This window comes from Ammodytes marinus (assembly GCF_949987685.1).
Source record: "Ammodytes marinus genome assembly, chromosome: 18".
In the NCBI taxonomy this organism is placed as follows: Eukaryota; Metazoa; Chordata; class Actinopteri; order Uranoscopiformes; family Ammodytidae; genus Ammodytes; species Ammodytes marinus.
In genome coordinates this window covers 9,619,274-9,630,833 of record NC_137222.1, presented here as the reverse complement: position 1 = coordinate 9,630,833, position 11,560 = coordinate 9,619,274, and positions in this window count along the sequence as shown.

The following is an 11,560-nucleotide window of genomic DNA, read 5'->3' as shown; positions in this document are numbered from 1 at the left end:
AGCTGTTAAATCCTGCCCTTACAGGGTGCTGTGTTAATACAAATTCAATAAATGAGCACATGCCTATCTAATACTTATTGATTCCACTTTTTGCAAATGCCTGAATTAACCGGTTAGATGAACACATGAGCTACTACATGTAGGTGTGATTTTCCTGTAATCTTTTACATGGAATATAGGTGCAACACACAAATTGTCAACATACAAATCACCAGTGAAATAAATAATTATCTCTGGTTTTCCCTATTGTGCATTTAGTTGTACCACAACATAAATAAACACAGCTCCCAAACCATTGTCATTTAACATTAGTATTGATGAAGTTAGGCGTTGATATTGGAATCAGCTTGTTCTGAGTCTAGCTGGGCAACCATAAACAAAACACCATCTATGATACATTTATTGCAAGCTGGTCTTGATCTCTAAAAGTCTATGGATATAAAACTGTCCACTTGGTTTTGAGGAATTGTCTCCATCAGTGCTCACTAAGATGCACAACATAATGCTCAAACAGGAAATGGCTACCTTGTGCAAGCCACTTTCCAGACTTGAATTATGCGCCATCTTCTACGGCAAGTAAAATTGAGTTATTTCTTGAGTTTGGGCTGATGTCCAAAATATGAAAAACCTTTATGTTGTATCACTTATGTTGTTGATTTTTCTTCCAATAGATATAGAGTTACTGCTAAGTGCATTTTATTCAATGTTGTCCCATTACAGCAACAAAAACAATACTCTGTGGACAGTTGCTATTGGTTTCCTTGGTGGTCTTCACTTTGGGCTTTCTGCAGGGTTTCTAGGATGTGTTGCTTCATACTGTAGTTGCTAGGGTGCCTGGGTAATCCACTATGGCAATAATAAATGGTTGCCAGGAAGTATTGCCAGGGAGTTTCTGGGGTGTACACTTTCCTGTTTGTGGTACTCATGGTAGAATCACAAGCATCAGAATGGGTTTGAGTTGTTCTAGCGCTGTGGAGAGCAACGGTGAAGGGGAATTAGACATTTGTTCACAGCATAAAGAGACAGCATACATTAAATAATACCTAATCACACTGCTAAATATTATCTTTAGAAAGTGCATCCAATTGTGGGAGCAACATCAGTTGTGTGCTGCATGCCTTTGTTGCCGGTTGAAAGTACACCAATTGAATTCTGCCGGTTAAGAGGGAGTAGGTTAGCACAGTAAATATGAAGTAGGGTCTCTTTGATTACTACTATAGAAGGTCAAGGGCAAGACCACTCCAATGAGTCAGGATATAGATTATGAGGTGAGAAGGGTGTGTGTGTGTGTGTGTGTGTGTGTGTGTGTGTGTGTGTGTGTGTGTGTGTGTGTGTGTGTGTGTGTGTGTGTGTGTGTGTGTGTGTGTGTGTGTGTGTGTGTGTGTGTGTGTGTGTGTGTGTGTGTGTGTGTGTGTGTGTGTGTGTGTGTGTGTGTGTGTGTGTGTGTGTGTGTGTGTGTGTCAAAATACATTGTAGATACTTATCAGCAGTATGCACGGGTAAGAAATGCTTTCACAAACTATATGTACTCTGGTACAATTGGTAAACACTACTTACATTCACATGAGCTGAATAACAGAACACATACATAAGGTATAGTGTGGAATTATTGTAAATGTAGTTTTTACAACAACCACAGAGTCGTATGTACCTTTTAATAAGAAATAATGACCGGTTCATTTTGACGTAAGAAAGAAAGAAAAAACACTGTCTTCTACCAGCCAAATCTATATATGGTGTAACTGTGACCACTGTATTAAGACACCAATCCCTTCACACTATCTATAAGATGAAGGATAAGCAATAACTCACAAGCTGCATCTGTCCATAATGTTTGGCTTGGTGTATGGTGGCTGTGACCGAATCGAGCGGCCCTAGAAAATGTGCATATCTGAACAGAAAAATGCAACGTGCCCACAGAACATGGATGTTGATGCAAGACATTCTACATTTCAAGTCCAAGATGAAATGCATGAGACATGGATATTAAATATGGTATTGTTACAGTCCCTTCTCTACAGCTGAATGAAGGTTTTTTTCTCAAGTTTGACATCAGTAAAACATATACTTTCTGTCTAAGCTTTGTACATTTCGACATCAAAACTTTTGTTTTGTCTTGCATTGTTCTTGACCTGATATGATGTGTCAGTCTGTTTGGAAGGGCTAGCGCTTTCTTATTTTTATTTTATTTTTTCTTCATTGTGGTGTTTGGATTCTAATCTGTTGTTTCTCTTTGGATCACAGAGTGTGAATTTGAAAGCAGTCAGCGTGCACTGTGCTGGAGTTGAATGGTGGTGAATGTGTGACATGATGGATGCTCGGGGCCAGTGTTGTGGAAAACGTGAATCCACTTCACACCTAATGGACTGGCAAGCCATTCCTTTCCACTGCAGAGTTCCTAAATAAAGGGCCCCGACACTTTGCCAAGCTGACAACACTGCTGACATCACATTAAAGCTGTACTATCTATCTCTACCGGCATGGTCAAGAAAATACCCCCAACATGTCATGTAACAAAAAGTATAGCCTATATGTGCTTGTATAAAGCCCACAGAAATGTCAATTTTTTTTTTTTCTGATGTATTCAGGTCTGACACTTGCTCTAGTTCTACAATGCTTGCGAACAAAATGACAGCAAAAACACTATCTACACTTCTTTCTATTTGAATATAGTAACATGATACATCCCTAAGCCTTTAAACAGAAGCCACATTTCATATCATATTCATACGCAGTGGGCTTTACTCAGGCACACAGGGATAGAAACAGACATAGGCAGAAAAGACAGTGAGACAGAACAGCATGCTGCTTTTTAACCTTTTCTTAGAGCTCTCCAACCCAGGGTATTTAGGCATCATCGACATAGAAGAGAGCTGTGGGCAAACAGGATAGCTGCCCTGGTCTGACCTCACTAGAAATGGGATGACTTTGATATTCCCTGGGCACACGACACACGGTACTCAGATTAAAAGCCTTTTATTCACAATGACCTTTCCCTGGCCGTCTTCCCTCAGAGAAATCTTCTCTCCTTCTACTGCCATCTCAGTGACAGGCTATCCCCCACCAAAACAAAAGGCCAAGTGGTAGGCTGACACAAAGTCAATACGGGTGACTTGTTCCCGTTTTAACACATCACACCGTAACCTCTGTGTTATTGTTGGTTTTAGAGCAAATGTTTTGGGGGGAATGAATGCAACATGAGATGGCCACATGTTGATTTATCACCATTGTTCAGCGCCTGATGCAATTTCAAAACAAAATGTAGATTAACTGAACTCTTCATAAATGTCGAATGTAGAAAATTAAGTGTTTATTGGATTTATCATCAACCACCCCCCCTCCCCCACCCCCTTTAGGATAAACAATGTTTTGGTTCTTGGTTTAGTTTGGAGCATTTGCATTTAACAGCAAAGGTACTCGATCATAGAGTTGACAGGACTTGGTGTGACACATACCTGATTGGGGTTCCAGTCTCCATCTTTGTCCCAAACATTGGTCATTATCACCTTCCCTATGTGGACGCAACCTCTCGCCCTCAATATGTCATGTCTGTTGGTGGACAGGGAACTGATGCGTTCCTCAATTGTATATTTTGACACTTTAAGGTGTCATCACAGTACAGATGAGGTCAAGAAAGCCCACGTATGTCAACGTTTTGTGAGAGGTGAAGTTACTGGACTAACAAATGTAACAATTGTACAACAGTGTATCATACCTCAGCTATCATAATGTTTCAATTAGAAGAAAAACTTAAATGAAATTATCAGTGAAGCTATAGCAACAGTATGGAAGCCGAGAAGGGCCATAGTTGCACAAAAGATTAGAGCTTGTTTTGGCATGATAATGAATAAAAGGTTATCTTCCTCTTATTACTTTGAATATTAAATGCTGTTATCTCAGGATAAAGCATTAATCAACCCCTTATCACAAAAAGATTGTTTCCCCTTAAGTTGATTATCTTTTAATCTACAGAAAATAAAGCCCAAAGGTCATCTTGTCTTATTACTTATGTTATTTGAGTTACATGTCATTAGGACAGACACTTTTCCAAAGTGACTTACAACCAGAGTTATCCATAGAAATCATGTGAATAGGGGAAATTGCCTTTTGTTTATGGTTTAATGAACCCGTTGTCAACAGATAACTATTAAAAAATTATTCCAAGCATGGCCATTTTCAGCAAGGTTATTACAAACTATTACTAAGTGACATTAGCTTTGACTTAGAAAAAAGGGATAACTAAACGGGATTTTAGTTGGACTTTAAAGCATTACAGTAGTGGCAAAATAAATCCCATGGTATTAAATAGTCTAAAAACAAAACACGTGAAAAAATCTCTGGTAGACATTAACGAAAAAAAACCTCTAGTCACTTTTAATCACACTGCTGAAAATGAAGATAATATTTTTGACAGTCTCCTTCCTATGAGTTACTGAAGTCAGACAGACTTAATGCATCAGATGAAGAATAATTACCCCGCAAAATAACTCTGTCTTTAGGGTAAAAAAAACATGAGGTGCAATGCATCACTTTCTCTATTTTTCTTAGCATTATTTATGAAAAAATCCCATAAGGTGGACTTGCGCTCGGGCGACACCTCACAGATGTAAAGCTGTGATGATGACATCTTACACTCCCTTTACAACCTGCCTTGACCCCAGCTCAGACAACACATTAATAATGGCTAGCAGTACTATGTAGCCCTTTCATGCACATACCGAGTATGTATAACTAAAACTTTCACGCAGGAGTATGCAGAAACAAAAGTAAGGTTTTTTATGATAAAATCAGTTCATGAAATATTTGGTCAGGAGGTTTTGGTACTGTTACGTCCCGATGTGGACCGGGAGTAACTATTGATGTAATGTGGATTGAAGGTAAAATGGGAGACAGTTGTTTAAATATTTGACCCAATTTATTAAGAAAAAACAAGAATTGAATGACTAATTGAAAACTAACTAAATCCAAACCCAACCACCACCATCCTTTAAAGGATGTACCGGAGAAACCCCATATCAACGCCAGAACACCACACAAAACACACAGAGCACAGACTGCTGCAAAATGACACAAAGGGAGACACTGAAGTCACTTTGTTCTCCTGCTTATATACTGCCCCTAGAAGCAGAGCTAATTGAACACACCTGTGTTTGATTGAGTGGCTCTGCACACCTGAGCTCACTCAATCAGTGGCAAACCAAGAGACAATGGCCATATGTAACAGTACTTATGTTGTCTCTTCCAATAAGACCACAACCGAATTGAATTTTTCGATAGAAAAAATAAATAAATAAAAAAACCTAGTAAATTTTTATGCAAGATTGTTTGAAAAAAAGTTGCTTTCAGGAGGAGCACACAGAGAAACTTATCTTTAATAGTTCAGTTTAATTGTATGATGTAATCTGCATTACACTGTTTATATCAAATGATTATGACTTACAATCTGTTCTCCTTGCTGTTCTGCTCATAAGATGTTGTAAAGTTGCTCAGTGTGACTTAAATGAGAAATATTAGTCTGCAAATACTGCAAATGCCCACCCACAAACACACATAAAACCCTCAGTAATCTCTATCTTGTCTCTAGCACACACACACACACACACACACACACACACACACACACACACACACACACACACACACATCCTCTCTCTTTGGAGTATAGATAAAACATGGAATATTTAATCACAACAATTAGATTTGAACGCACATTAACATGTATGTTGTTCCACTAAATTCATTACGGCTGCACTTTTGGCTGCAGGCTCTGTTTGTCATTGTCCAATTGGTCTGTGCCACCCGCTAGTTACTTTATCTCTCGGCCCAGCTTTCCATCCACCACGGCCAATTCCTCTCTCCCACCACCCACAAAAAAAACTGTCCTCTTTCCACAAGGCCCCCTCATTCATTCTAATTAAGCCAACTGAAACTAAATAGCAGAGGCTTTGTTTACAAGAGGCTAGCTGTGCTCAGCATTCTGTGCACGGAGGTACTTGTCTTTACACCCAGTCAGGGGTTTATCTCTGGAGCTACACTTACTGCTGAGCGATAATTTACATTTGTGTGTTCCCTTCCACTTATTTCCATATCTGCCACTGTGTGAGGCTGCATTAAGTTGCCTTCTGATAGGAAATGTATCAATCCCATTTAAGCTACACTAACTTACACAGTCTGTATCCACACCACAAAAAGCATGGGCCGACACACTGCCAATGTCGGGAGGCTCAGAGGAAATTACATCATCACCGGCAAAGAAAACCGTAATGCCAGAGGAAGTCCATCATGATTTTGGACTTAACATAACCTTGCTATGAGAAAAATTGTAATCAAAGACTGCATGTTCAAAGGAATCATCAAACCCTCAAAAAAAAAAAAGATGTCCTCGACGACTTCACACAATTGATAAGAGATCAAACACCAAGCAGCCTGGATGGCACAATGCATTCTGTGCCACCCCTCCATTGATCAATAAAGAGATGACTTTGTGAAGGCATACAAAAGCAGAGAGAATTAAGATGAGTAAAAAGATAAAAGCTTCTTCTGTCATCGTTTCATTCGATAAACAAGACTAAATGTCTTGATCCAAGTAGTGAAATTCTGCCAAGCCTCAATTGTTAAGGCTTCCAGACATCGTTAGACAGTGTTCTTCTTGGGTACATACCCTCAATAAAAACTGTATTTATATTTTTGATAATTTCTTATAGAAAAACAGATACAGGCTATAAAAAAATGCAGTTATCCATCTTTGCTATTTTCTCGTTTTGCTAGCTTGATATCCCAGCTGAATTAAATGTGAAGTAAGCAATTTATTTGTGTTAATATAAGTGTTAATGTTCTTTATTCATACAGTGATCACTTATATAGTGTGCGCGTTTCATAAAGCCGATCTCTCAGTCACTCGCTCTGCATGTAATCGGCAAATAAACTTTTCTGGGATCCCACTAACGATAGCCAATCAGAAGAGAGACAAACCGGCACCCGTCTCACTGCCGGTGCACGTGCAGAGCAACAGATGGGTGAATGTTTTTATCATGTTTTATCGCACTTGGATCTGAGATTATGCTAGATGACTCGCTGCATTAATGTGGTGACATGGGGACGAGGGAGGGGACTGCTAACTGCAGTCACTGACAGGAAGTTAGCTAAACTGACCATTCCGCTTACTGAACCTTTAACTATTGAGTTGATGCTGGAATATAATCTTCAAAACAGCTATAATTCATATTTTATGTATAACAGGTGGATTAAAAAAATAAAGTGAAAACAAATAAACATTATGAATGGGGTTGCTTGTAGAGACGCATACTCCCCTAGACTTAACAGAACTTTAGTTGGGTCAACTGTAGGATTGACCAGTATTCAGGTGCATATGTCAATGCTGGGATTTGTTTATATAATTTGTATCATGTAAGAAAAATGCCTGAGTTTGCCGGAGTCCGAGCACACATCACTGTGAATCATTCTACCACCAACCAAAACACAACACATGCGTCAAAGGGTTTACATGACAGAAAAATCTTCAGTGGAGTCTGACTGAGTTTATGAGTTACATCGAGTTACACATGCCAAACAGAAACACAGGCTCAACCGTGCAACTTCAGTAAGACCATGGTACTGTGTTCAGCCTGTGAAGAGACCAGTTTTAGCAGTTGAAAGAGAGCGACAGGATGAGAAAACTGTTATCTGTTGCTGCAGTAAGCAGAGAGCCAACCCAGACAGAAAGAGAGGGGGAAAAAAAGACCTGTTAAGCAATTTGCTGTGGCCAATTACACATTGGCTAGATCACCAGGCCAGAATGCTCAAGGACAACATGTTCAGTAGGCCTACAGGTTTTACTCCAACAGTTGATTTTTGAATTAAAAACTTGGTACTCTTGGTAAATATTTAAAAAATATAGGTGGGTTGTGAAAGTTTAGCATTACTACATACAATCCACATAGCCAGCACTAGCAAACCCAGGCTAAATAAAAAACCCTGCTCTGGCAAATAGAGCAGTGTCGGTTCCTTAGATAATGTAAAAGGAACAGGCAACAGTACGCTAAGATTCTCCTAAAGTCAACTACTGTAATTGCTTAGTTGTGGCTGAATGGGCACAATAATGATATCTTCTTTTATTCCTTTTGGGGATCTGAAAGAAGTTCCCCCTGTAGAGACAGAACCATTCCCTAACCCCTCTCTCTAAATTGGCTCAATTTATACACTTGACAGTCAAGCCTTTGCCCCGTCACATAAGGATGTCTGTCAGAGCCACAGAGCTATCTTTATGTAGTTAAAATACACCGCTTCAGTCACCACTCATGGGTATTTGAAGGAAAGGCTTAACACATTGGAGTAGGAGCACCCCTGACAACCTGGTAATTTCAGTTTAGGAGACCTAGCAAGGATGTGTGAAGGTAAAATTGCTTCAAAAGTGAAACCTGTTTCTCACTTCCAACCTCTGGTATAGGTAGCTCCCCAGACAGAACCCTTTTTGGAGGTGTTCTTCTCATTCCGTGACATTTGTCATTATGGTCAAAGTTAATTTGGTTTGCAAACTGTAACATGATCAAAGGTCTTTGGCATGACAAAGCATATGTTATTGTTACTATAAAGTAAGGGTCCCGTGCTTTGCTAACACATTGCAGTAAAAATAAAAATTCACATATCCTGCCTGCAAAACTGTTCAATGATTCATTAAATAATTTACAGATGATCAATGGCTGTTTGCACGTGGGAGCGCAAGGAGTGAATTAAAAATGAGCAAACACCAAAGAATAAGCTACTGTATGTTATATCACCCACTGGGCTGTTTGGACCACACATCAGCTCCAGAGACGTCTGCATTTTGTAAATAAATGGGATTTGCTTCAAGCTCACAGCACTGCCTATAAGTTAGAGGATTACCCTGGTCCATGCTGTGGATACTAGTATATGGGTGCGTGTGAGGAAGTGGAGTGTCTGAGTGTGGGTGAGAGATGGCTGAATGAGGCTGAGCCTGTACACAGTCCCGGAGTGTGTAAACAACCTTGTGTGCAGCACAGAGCCTCAGGGTGTGAAAGTCTGAGGGAGAGGCGGCTTACTCCGACTAGCTTCAGTTATGCTAACGTGTAGCCTCCTAGATTCAATATGCCCGCAGGGCATTATAGGCTCAATGTCAGAATCAGTCACAGATTGTGTTAACCTGAATCTACAAATGGTATTTAAGAATAAATAGCGTTTGCAAACTGCGAGCAGTGTGTAGAATTGTGAATATTTTGTCCAGATGACATTTCAGTGGTTGTGTTTATGTGTAAGGGCCTGAATTTGTTTTATAAAGCAGCAGTATGATGTAAAGATTTAAGTTGTGTTTGCTTCTGCACCACATTCCTTCATCACTTGTTTCATCCAATTAGCTTGCAGAAAATGTGCTTGGAATATTTCTTCTTCTATTCATAAGCAGTGTAATCAGTGTAGTCCTAGAAAACAATAAATATAGCACCACCTGGTGGTGGTCGGTGCTGATCCATTCATCAGAGTAATTAAATGTAATGGGAAGTTTGCCTGCAGCCACTCGTTATGCCAAGTTACCAGCAGATCAAACTCTATAATGGAAGCCATACTGGGATGGTTTATCCTTTTAATTTCATGATAGTCACCAGACAATTGACAGTTTGTTGAGTTCTTATGAGGTGCTCAGGGATACAATTAAACACATGACCTTTACTGTGTCTTATAATTTAAGGGAAATTGTTCAACTCAGAAATTGTTAAGACTATGTCACACATTTTCCACGGTTACATATTCTTTCTCTGTAATTTTTTTTTAAAAATATATTAGGACTGAATATATTTTCTTCTTCTGTAAACTTGGTTTTTGAAAAATGTGATAACTAGTTAAATACAGTAAATAACAAATTAATATTTGCCTGATTAATAAAAAGTAAAAAAGTAAATAACATAATAAAAAAAATATATATATATAAATATAAATGACCAACAGTCTTTAATGTTGAAATAGGCATAATTTTTATGTTCATTCCATTTCGCTTTATGTAAAGTGCTCTGTGCATGTTCATTCTATTTTGTAAAGCAGTGAGCTTTTTTTATAGGTACCTTTTATCTTTCTCCTTTTATATACGAGGTATATTTATTGAAGGTTATCCTACCTTTGCTGTGTTACACCTCCTGACAATCTGTCTGTTCAAACCAGCTCAGCTCCTCTCTCCTTGCCTGATCCTCTTTTTCCGGTGTCTTCCTCTCTTTATAAAACCGTATTAATTCAAACTAAAACTAAACCAACTGTATTAATATATGTTAAGGATGAAAACAGATCACAAATATAGGTTATACTACCCTTCTCACAGTCTCAGCATAGCTGTGTCCTAGTTCTATGCAACGTCATAAGAGTTTTGACTATGTAATGGTGAGTTGCCATAGAAAAGGGGACATCATTTAGCCTACACTATAATTTCAGTATGCATAATGCATTTGCTTGATTTTTTAGTGTGATGTAGCCACTGGCAATGCACATAGGAAATAAGCACATCTTATGTGACGTTCTTGCATGATTCTTCCAATGTTAAGGGTTTACCCACATGGCTGAATGCACTTATTGTAAGTGACTTTGAATAAAAGAGTGGGATAAATGTAATGCAATTTAAAATGAAATAGCTGGTCTCATCTTGTTGCATTTTCCAATTCCGCATCACAACTTGTTTAGTCAACTTAAGTAGCATTTTTAATTATCAGGTAAGGCTAGGGATAACGAACATCATTACCAACAATTACCATCTAAAGAACAATACTTATTAAAGGTATCATAGTTGACTGAGCACAAGGTCATTTGTCTATTGGTCTGGCTACAGATTTTGCTACCGACTCTGCTGCCCGTGAGACTACATTTAGCTTGTTTGCAGATTCAATGTAAAGGATATAAATCAGGGAGCCAAAAAAGCAATGTCCTTAGCTCTCACACATCTCCATACAATACTAAGGGGCTGTTTCTTTAGCCACATACACATATGCAGAGTGTGTGAGCCGTGAAGAGAAGTATTTACCTTCATTTTAATAGAACAGAGCTGTGAAGACTTTGGTGTTCGCCCCGTGGTCGTTGTTGCAGGCTTCATTCGCAGGTTCCTAACACATTGCAGAAGGCACATTTTTGCAGAAAAATAACAGATTTGTCCTGTGACGTACACAACCTGCAGAGGCAAAGCAATAATGCACACCTCACATTAATGTATACCCTGTGCAAGGCCAAATGGCTGCATGGCATATTGGGAGGTGACAGGAGTCCATAAACATGTTTAGCGTGTCCGGGCTCCAGTCCTGAAAATACGATTGGATTTGTACATGAAAAAAGGATAACTTGAAACAGCGGGAAAGGCCATAGATGGAAGAAGACACCACTATTATCATCATCAAGTCGGCGAACCATAAAGGTCATTCACTGCATGTCTCATAAACATAAACCACGCTTAAAACATGATTCCATTCTATAAGCTCAACATCTTTCAGGTCAATCCTATGTCAAGATCTGCTGAATCAGGGGAAATACATTTAGACATAATTATTGCGTTATTAAAACATGTATTACACAGCAT